Source organism: Thalia democratica, chromosome 5 (assembly GCF_965202585.1).
Source record: "Thalia democratica chromosome 5, ktThaDemo2.hap1.1, whole genome shotgun sequence".
Classification (NCBI taxonomy): Eukaryota; Metazoa; Chordata; class Thaliacea; order Salpida; family Salpidae; genus Thalia; species Thalia democratica.
Window position 1 is genome coordinate 70395901 of NC_139169.1, and position 10802 is coordinate 70406702.

Below are 10802 nucleotides of genomic sequence, written 5' to 3' on the forward strand. Positions count from 1 at the left end.
TTCAAATTTTTCGAATGCTAGTTGTTTTTTAATTCACTCTATGTACTAGAATTAAATTTTACAACACTACTTTTAAATAGTTTAAAATCTAAAAAAAAAACTATTGGCTTCTAAAAGCAAAAAATACTTGATTTAAGAGCATATTTGATAGTAAATTGTTGACTAGCATAACAAAAAACTGTTTTACGCTATTGAAAGTAAAAATAAATTGCTAATATTATATGCATTTAAAGTTTGAAAAATAAAATTGGTTTTAAATAAAGCAAACGAAGGCTTAGAAGTTTTAGTTAACACAATAATAAAACCTGAATTTAATTTTATTACAAAAAATAAAATAAAGTTTAATAGACAGTTAAAATAGTTCTTAAGTAGTTATTGTTGAAACTTTAATTAGTAACAAATTATCCGTGAACTTGTTCTATTTTATTAATTACGGCATCGAAAAACTTTTAGTTTTGCTAACATCAACAATTTTTTTACAATTTTGTAAATAAAAAAAAAGTCAATTTTGCTTGACCTTCACTATAGCTTGAGTATTTTTAACATAAAAAACAAAAATAAACAATATACATCTGTAATAATGTGTAAGCTAAACTGTTATCGAGTAAGTGTTTTTACATTTTTCGCAAAAAAAAACTGTAACAAAAAGTGAAAACCATCGTTTCTTAATTTATAAGTTTATCCTTCATATATATTTCTAAATTTTACTCTAAAATTTGAAAAACGGTTTATTATATGTTGAAAATAAAAAGTTACTTAGTTATACTAAAATGTCAACAAAAATACGAATAAAATTATATTCAAATTGTATTGTTTAGTTAGTCTATTTTAGTTAAGATATAAACTTACTAAGTTATTATAACTCTTAAGTTTCTTAAAAACTCTTTTCTTTCTAATTTATGTGTAGTCATAAACTCTTATTACATATTTTCGACATCAACCTTAACAATAATAAACATTTTACAAGTTTTAAGTATCAATGTTCTACAAGCTACGTCTGCAAGTTTTTATAGTTTAACTTGTTTATTTAAAAACAATGTTTTTGCAGTTAAGAAAATTGCCTTTTAATCAAAATTAATAAAAAAACAAAAATTATTAAATATAGGTTTCTCTGCGAAATGCCGTAAAATAAGAGATAAAATACTTCTATAACTTAAAAAACCCTGAAACTTTTAATGATCTTATGTCTTAACTTAATATTTCATTAATTTTACTTTTAAAATAAGCATTCAAGGAAAAGTATAATTTTAAATAATTTAAGAAAGAAACTTACTACATATAAGAAAAAAAAAAGATATATTTATCAAATCATCAAACAAAAATATTTTGCAAGGTAATTTTTTCGTTTAATCGTTTTACACGACATAGTTAATCTGATTACAATTTTAAATGCATTGTTAAGATCTGCAGCTGTGATTTAAAAATAAATGTTTTGTTCGAAGCATTAAATTTTCGTCAAATAAACTATAAAATAATAAGTTTAATCAATTCAAAAAACATAGTAAGCTAAAGTTGTACCTTATGAAATTCAATTTTAAAAGATCTTAAAATTATGCTAGTGTAGTTAAAAAACAAAGATAATTGTGGTTTTTATGTAGGATTTCATATAAATTTTACATAGACAGTTTTTTAAACTTAAAGGGAAGAAAAACAGTTAAACTTTTCATTTAACATTGTTAAAAATTACAAAAAAATCGCAGCAGTACTACTATTTGTTAGAAGAATGCTGTGAATTATAATAATGATATTATTATCATTTTTGTAAAGTTCAACAATACTTACCACACCTTACTAGATTTAGTCCTTATTAGATTTGCATGTAGAAAATCTACAGGAATTTTTAAAATATCGAAAAAACAATAACTTTTTAAACGAGTTCAATAAGGACTTTAAAATTAACTTATTTAGTTTTACGTAAAAAAATTAAAATTATAATATATTTAACCGTTTTAAAGTTAATCAATGATTGATATACTTTGCGAGATGTATTTTTATCGCTATTTTTTTAAGGGCATTAAGTTCATAGCTTTACCTTTAATATAAATAAAACTGTGTTTTTTAAATTTACTGATATATCATATATATTTCGATTAGTAAGCCTATTCGTGAAAATATTCATAAATATTCTATTAGTCAAGCAGTTTGTGAGAGGCAGGGTTTACAAGGTAACAAAAATTAAATAAAATTAAGTAGGTTTTAAAATCGTTTAAAACTACGCGGATCGTAATAAATATGCTAATCAGATAAAGTTAATCTAACATCGTAAGATTATTAAACTGCATTAAATTAAATAACAACCCCAACAAAATAAAATAGTGTTAAGTTTAGTTAAAGTAGGTTAAAGTAGCTTTAGTTTGGTAAGTTAAAATAATCAAAGTAAAATAAACAGCATTCCGAAAATCTATGAATTTGTAACTTAAATAAAGCCTAACTTAAACTAGCTAATGGCAAGTAAGTAACAATTTACAAAAGTTAATTTAAGCAAATTAAGACTTAAGTTAAAAAAAAAAAGTAGTTTTTTTTTTTCAATCAACTTATTTAAAAAATTTAGACAATTAAATTAAGTTTTTCTATAGATTACAGCAACTTAATATTTTTTCGTATGTTTATAAAGTAAATTATAAAAAAGAAAGAATACATTCTCTAAAATAAAAGTTAGATGGTTAGATATAAAAATAGTTATAAATTACTTTTATTCTTATAAGAAGTTTTTAAATGACATCAACTTAAAGTTAAAATGAAATTTCAATAGTAAATCGTTCCTTAATTTAAACTTAATTTCAAAATATAAATGTTACTGCATTACTAGTCAATCAAAATCAAATTTTATATAATTTTTTTATTAGCACGTAAATTCTTCATTGTCGAAACAGTTATTAGCAAACCAAAATGACCTCTTTTTTACATGATGGTTGTCATAACACTCACGATAATAATAAACCGGAACGATTTGCAGCAAAATTAAAATATCTTTATGATGTAATTTTTTCAAAAAATGTTTTTTATAAAATTTGCTATTTTTTTGTTTCACCACTAATTGTATTAAAACGTTTGTTTCAAACTAACTACTAAACATGCATGATAATAAGTGGAAGTAATTATCTTAGTTGTGGTTTAGAACAATAATCAGTAAATGTTAAATTAGTTTTTAATGAAACATATTTCGCCTGTCTCTTCTGTCATTTTTATAAAGTTTTTCATAGAAATCTTTATCAGGTGTGCTTAAGAATTGATTTTAAAACAACTTTATTACTTAACGAAGTAGCTAAAAAATTATATTGTAGTTATCATAGTTTTTCAGATAATTCAAAACGTTTGCTCATCTAAATAAAGCTTTAAATTAAATATACAGAATTTAATACAAAGAAAATAAGAATATATAATAGAAATACAAGATTTGCTAAATTATAGTAGTTTACACATAAAGCAGTAAAACATGTTTATTTTATAAACAAAACTTTATACTAAAATGTTCTCAAGGACTAACTAAACGTAAAAAAAGGGCTTCAAGAACATATTGCGTTACATTTCAAACCCTAGATATCTTAGATACAATCTTAACGTGATATAAATAAAATGCTTGTTAGCGAATTAGAGATGTTATATGATGTAATATTTTTAAAATATGTCTTTATTGTGTGTTTTTAATTTTAAATGTTTTTATAAAACTAAAATTTAATAAAATTTATAAGAAATTATAAATTAATGTCTGATTAAATTGATAATGTTACAATTTGTAATAAAGTTAACTGGTATTAAGGTTTCGTTTTAGTTTTAAAAGATTATTGTTTTTCTAACGATTGTTTACTGCCTATTGATTTGGTAAAGTTATTTTTAAAGATTGCCATGTACTTTTAAAAAGATAGTACGTTTAGCTCATGTAGATTCAAGTCAAAAAGTATTTCTTTTAAAGATACGTTTATTTTACATTTTTAAAAGATTGTTGTTTTTCAAAAGATATTGTACTACCTTTTGAATTAATAAAGTTATTATTGAAAGATTGCAATAATTTGAAAAATATTATACGTTTAGCTTATTATAAAGTTATACATATCATGACACCAACTTAATATCGCACTCAAAAAGTTAGTTAAAAAGTTCATCTACAAAGTAGTTTAGGAGTGCGAACAAAAATGTTACATTAAATAACCAGTTCTTATCATTCTTTATTGTGAAAATAGTTGATACATAAAGCATAAACTGTTTGTTTAAGTAATACTATTGCGTTAAAAAAATCTTTCTATTCAAATAACTTAATTTAACAATTATTTATAATGTTCCAACAACGTATTATTAAGCTACAATAAACATGTTTCAAAAACCTAGATATAATATAATCATAACACCAACTTTATAATTTGATTAGTTTTATATTTATGCAAAATTAAAGATATAAAGATAATATTCATAGCGAAACATATTAATAAAAAAGATAAAACAACAACAATAAACTAGTTTTAATTATGTTTATTTATAACTATTTTTATTGTCAAAACCCCACAATAGTCATCAAAAGCTTCAAAACATAAATATTAAAACTAGTGTGTTGCTGCTGATATTGAAAAGTTAAACAAAAATAAATTATAAAAACAAATTTTATTTAATTATGCTATTTAATTGCTGTTTTTCCGACAACGGCTGATATTATAATCAAAAACATTATCATTAATTTTATCAAAAGTTCATACGAGGACAAAACATTTCTTTTAAGCCTCTTTATAGGCAAAATGTGTTTGAAAATGTCTACCCTTTCTATAAAGTCAGTATAAACAAACAGTTTCGGTCTTTTAACTAAAGTCAAGTATGCTTTCATCAGTTTTAATAAAAATAGGTTGCTCATAAAATAAATTAAAAATTATAAGAATTAAAAACAAATAATTGTTTAAACTAAAGTTTTAAACAATAACTGGTTAATATTAATTGTTTAATGAGTAAAATATTGTACAATTGTCCTCTAATACTTATTTGAAGATGCTTTCATGAAAATACTTTATTACCTATTGAAATTGTAAACACTAGTTATTATATATAGTAATTTTTATGAAAAAAAAATTACTTTTTGGCTTAGTATACCTAAAATTTTAATTAAGTCACTTATTAATTATGTTATTTCAAAGTAGCCTTAGCTGAGAAAATAAAACAGGTTTATACAGTTGTTAGCTAAATATAACTGAACAGAAAAAAATTATACCAAAACATTTATAAAGCTCAACTCAACATATAAAAACGCTTTAAGGATATCTAGAGTTACACATAAGACCCTAGATAACCTAGGTTTAATCTAAACAATATATCAAGTTGACAAATAAGTTATTTTTGATATTTACTGAAAAATGCAAAAAAAAAACTGAATCTTTCAGCATGTTGAAAAAGTATTAATTAATAGGTATTGAAGTCTTTTAAAAAGTTTTATTAGTGTTGTGTTTATACTTTTTTCGACAAAAGACTGTAATAAACTTTGTTATACTTTTAGCAAAGTTCGTACCAGGACAATATTTTAAGCCGTTTTAAAACAAACTAGTTGTACATTATCTAACGTTCTATTCAGCCAATACAACTTAATTACATTAGTTTCTTTTGTTAATGTCAATTAATTATGATTTAGTTTATTTTCATCAACAGTACCAACATAGTATACATACAATACTATGTGTATCTTCAGATTAAGAAACCTAAAATACTGTTTTTAAAATCCATTTAGAACCATAAAAAGCTCTTTAGAATCATAAATTTAAAAACTTATTACATTTTATAACGTCTAACTAGCCTTTCTTTCTATTGTTTCTATTGTTTTAGTAAAACTAATTTTTAAAATTTACAAAAAATATTATTTTTTACTTAAATATATACCACGACTTAAATAAATAATTAATACTTTTTGTCTAATTTATATATTCAAACTACCATAATTTGTTTTTTTTTATTATTGTTTTCAGTGACTTTGATTTGTCGTTTATTTTAACAACTATGAACGTCTAGTACTGAAATGCAGCCTATTAGTTACAGAAACTTATCAAATTTTTATTTTATATCTTTAATTTTAAGTGTTTTTACGAATTTTAATACAGTAGTAACATGATTACAAACATACTGATATTGTTTTAAACATTATAACTACACAAAAATACTGCGTTATATTTACCAAAATTTTATTTAGATTTTAATAAAAATTATCTCATGCGATTCTCATTAACAAAAATGATTGTTATAAAATACTTGCGATTGTCCTCATTTTCGAATTTAATATTGAAATTATAACCCGCAAATATAAAAACTAAATTACCTCTTCATAAAATTCACACAACTTTAATGTTTTAATAACTTTAATACAATGAAAGTATTAAGCTTAATGAAAATATTTTAACTGTATGGTATATTTTGTACCATTAAACACTTAACTACTTTTTATAGCTCCGAAATTAATTCTAACATAGGCTAACTAATTAAAGGTCAGTAAGACTACATTAAAATATTTAATGTTTACTTAAGACTTACGTCTATGAAATAAAATAATTTTTATTGGGCTAACTTACCAAAATAAAGTTCATGCTAATAACTGTATTTAATCAACATAAAGTTGTTTTAAAACATTATGAAATAAACTGATAACAGCAAAAATTTATCTACTTTTTGATATATATATTTTTTTTAAAGTTGGACTAAATATAAACTTTTACATGAAAAGCTAATAAGAATTTTTTTGTTTTGTATTAAAAATAAATGATTTATATACATTTATAGATTATAACTTAAAACTGTGGTTTAAAAGCTTTAGGATTGATTGGAAAGCCAAAAAATAAACAAGTCTGAAATTCTAAACATTTAACTCATTGAGAGTTAAATTTCACGGTTTAATTTTATCTATACTTAAATATATTTTTATATCGAACACACCTGTGTACAACAATATGTTTATAAATGTGCACAATTTTGTAAGTTTTTCACTAACAAGCAAAATTTGTATAAAAAACCTTTAAGTTAATTATTAGATGATATTTTAATTTGGAATTTTGTACATTTTATATTATAACAAACCTTTAGTTCGACAATTATTTCTGAACAATTTAGTTTTAATTTTTTAAATTGTAAAATCATTTTTTTTTTGTAATTTAATGTTTAACATTTAGTTTTTGTTCACCAATAACAATGAGGCTATCACTTACTTTTTGGTGAGTTATAAGAGCTTTTGAAGCAAAGTACTATAAATCAAAGCGAGTTTTATCGAGTAACATGAACCAAAGTAAACAAAATTGTTTAGTGAAGGTTTTGATTTATGAAATGCCAAACTTTACAGAGTGATTCAGACTTATAATTGGAACAAACAAATAAAAAAGGAATAACATGAATCTCAAACTTGTCACTTTTGATTAGACTTTTAGTAGGTTGTATATTGATTTACCCAAAAAATTAGCGATATTTATTTTTGCGAGTTAAATGATTTAATATATAACTTTTTAGTACTACATATCTTGTACAGAAATCTAAGACAAAATTCATTCAAAAACATCTTTATTAAAGCAACAAACAAGTAAAATCGATTTCGGCTAACGCTTTTCAATTACTTTAGTTAGCAACTAATTTTAAGATTAAATTTTGAGTATGTAAATAGTTAGAGGTTACATCAGAAAAATCAATTAAAACTAATTAGCATAATTGAGCAAAATTAATTAGACATTCACAATTCATAAATGCATATATAAAACAGTTTATCAGTAATTTAACTAAGATAAGCAACATTAAAAATAAAAATAAAAATAAGCGACAAAATTCAAATAAAATCTATAACAACTTATAAAGATTAGATTTATAAACGTATTGTTTGTAATGAGATTTAATATAATAATGAAGTATGTTATTTTTAGTCTTAATATCAAAAATAAGATAAATAGAAATTGTAAATTTCCACAAGTGTATTTTTAAATTGTTTTAATTTTCTTGTGCATTATTTAATTTACTTTACTTATATAATAAGATTTTAATAGACAAACTTACTTTTTTTCATTTATTTTGATATTATAGTTACAATAACGTTACGACATTGAAAGCAAATAACAATTAATTTAAATCGACAGTAAACAAATTTTACAAAGTTTTTGGCTGAAAAAAATAAACACTTTAAAAATATGATTTAAAAAATTCTAAAACATAGTCTAAACTAGTTATTTAATATAAAATGAGTTTTTTTTTCAAATCAGTTTTTAAAGATTCAACTATTCATTAAAAAATACTTAAAGCAACAAAGTTATAAATACTAGTATAATAAGTGCTAATACATCTTTGTTTTAATTATAGAGAGCTTTTATTTAATTTTAGAATACTTTTTTGTAACAAAACTACTTCAAAAAAAATGTTTTTTACAAATTTTGTCTTTAGAATAGACATATACATTTAAAATCTATTGAAATATTTTATATAATTTAAAATAGTTTGAATTGTTTTTAAAGTATCTCCTCAAAACTGTTGGGGTTTCTAATTCCTTAACTACAAATATTTCAAAAACAAAGTTTAAATCTGTAATGTAGATTAGCGAAAACGTAATGTTATTTAGTTGTACACTACAAAGTTTAAAAATGTGCTTTTTCAAGTGTACGTTAAAATACGGCAGGTGATTTTTAGAAAGAAAGTTTTGTTAAACAACACTAAAAAGTAAATTACATTCACAAGCTTGATAAAAATTGCAATCGGCGCATTTGTGTAACGTTGGTTTAAAATAAGATAAGTAATAGTTGTGAATAAAAAAAAATAATCAAAATATCAAATTTTTAAGATTTATTTTATAAATTTATCGTGGTTGAAGCTATAGCACAACTGTACTTTAACTTTTAACTATTTCACAACTTTCATTCTACAAGTTTGTTATTAGCAGAAACACTGATAATCAGTTGTAAGCGCTGGAAACGATAACATTCAGTAAAAACTGCAAACGATTTTTTTGATAATAATTTTTTAACGTCTTCACACTGTATTTTTTATTTTCTTTTAATATAGTTATTATTTATTGTCACTAAATATCATTTACTTATTTCCTTTAATCTTCATAATCTCTCCCACCGTCTCTCTCAGCGACAATCCTTTTCCCTCCCTCCTCTTCATAATTTGGGGAAACTTCCCCGAAAAGAAACGCTGATGTTTCCCACCCTTCTCAAAATCCCTCAACGGTGGCGCCGAGTTGCGCGGGAGCTCTGTGACGTCACTGCAACTTTTCAGGTCGATCGACAAGTTTTTCCTGTTAAGCTTGGAATGTTCCGCTCTATTGAACACGGCGTTGTTGTCAACGCCGGGAAATGACAGTTCGCCCAACGAGATCAGCGACTCGCACCCGGAACTTTCCCGCGACCCTACTGAGTTGGACTTCCCCTCTTGAGAAACTTTTTTCTGCTGCCTCCACTACGACGACGCGATTGAGAAGAAATTTTCTTTATAAATAAATATTCAGATCTGATTTTAAATTGTCTTACTATAATTTTTCAATCCTTTTTAAACTTTGAATTATAACAATATAATTTTTCAGTCAAGTATTTATTAAAAAAAAATTTATTACCTAAATTAGGTTAATGAGATTTGAGAGATTTAAAAGTTAACTAAAGATGAACTAATTTATAATAACATACGTTAAAAATATATTATTTTGTTACTGTTTTTGCAAATAATACATGGTTAAATGGTTTAAAAATTAATTGTTTTATCATAGTTTTTGAAATACAACAAATAAAGAATTTTTATTTAAACATTTAAATATTATAATACTATTTAAAATATTATGTTGGAATAAAAATAAAAAAACAAAAACAAAATTCTATGGCATACCTATTTATAAAAGTTATTTAAACAAACTAATTAAAACTTTTTAATCGATTATAGGGCGATTGAATAAAATTAAAACATGTAATACTAAAACTTTAAGAACTCTCTTAGAATAATTTGCAAGAAAAAATACCTTAAAACATATTAAAAATAAATTTAAATGAATGTAACATTTAATCGAATGTGAGGCCAGTAAAAAAGGAATTTACCATGAAAGAATTGCTAATGCCAAAGGCTCAATGCTTTCGAAACCAGTCGAATAATATACAAGCTGCAGAAAAGAGAATGAAAAAAAAGGTTATTCATGCTGGAAGTTTCAAGTGAAAAAAGCACTGATTTGCTGCAAGTCAACTTGTTGTAAGGCGATATAAATAACAACAACTTGTGAACTATATAGAACTTATTTTAATTATTTTTAACATCATAGTTTATCTTAATAAAAGGAAGGAAATATGGTGGTATAAAACAAATTTATATGAAAAGATATTTGTAATTATCATTCAATTTGTTTATCTACTTGATGGCGTAGAAAAAATAACAAACGAACATTGACTCTTTCCCGTACAAGTTTAAATATTACAATAGTTATATAAATATCATCATTATATAACCAGTTATATTTTAAAACTTAAAACTACTGCTAAACAAAAACCAAGTGTAATAAGATACTTTTAACAATTGAGTATACTTATTTTAAGGCTTTATTGTTGTAAGTTTTATGAGTAGATTTATATAATTCAAATTTCGAAAGTTAAAAAAAAAGTTTAGAACATAAAAAATAAAGTGTTTTTTTAAATAAGTAGAAAATAGTTAAACAGTTTCTAATAAGTTAATAAAATTTAAATTTAAATAAATAAATATGTTTCACTACAACAACATTGTACTTAGCAGAGTGTCGTAATTTGCTTTAAAAATTCCTTAAATTACGTGAAGTTTAATCTACCATAAAATATAAAAGGTTTGATAATTACTATGCTTTTCTTATTATGGAAGAAGCA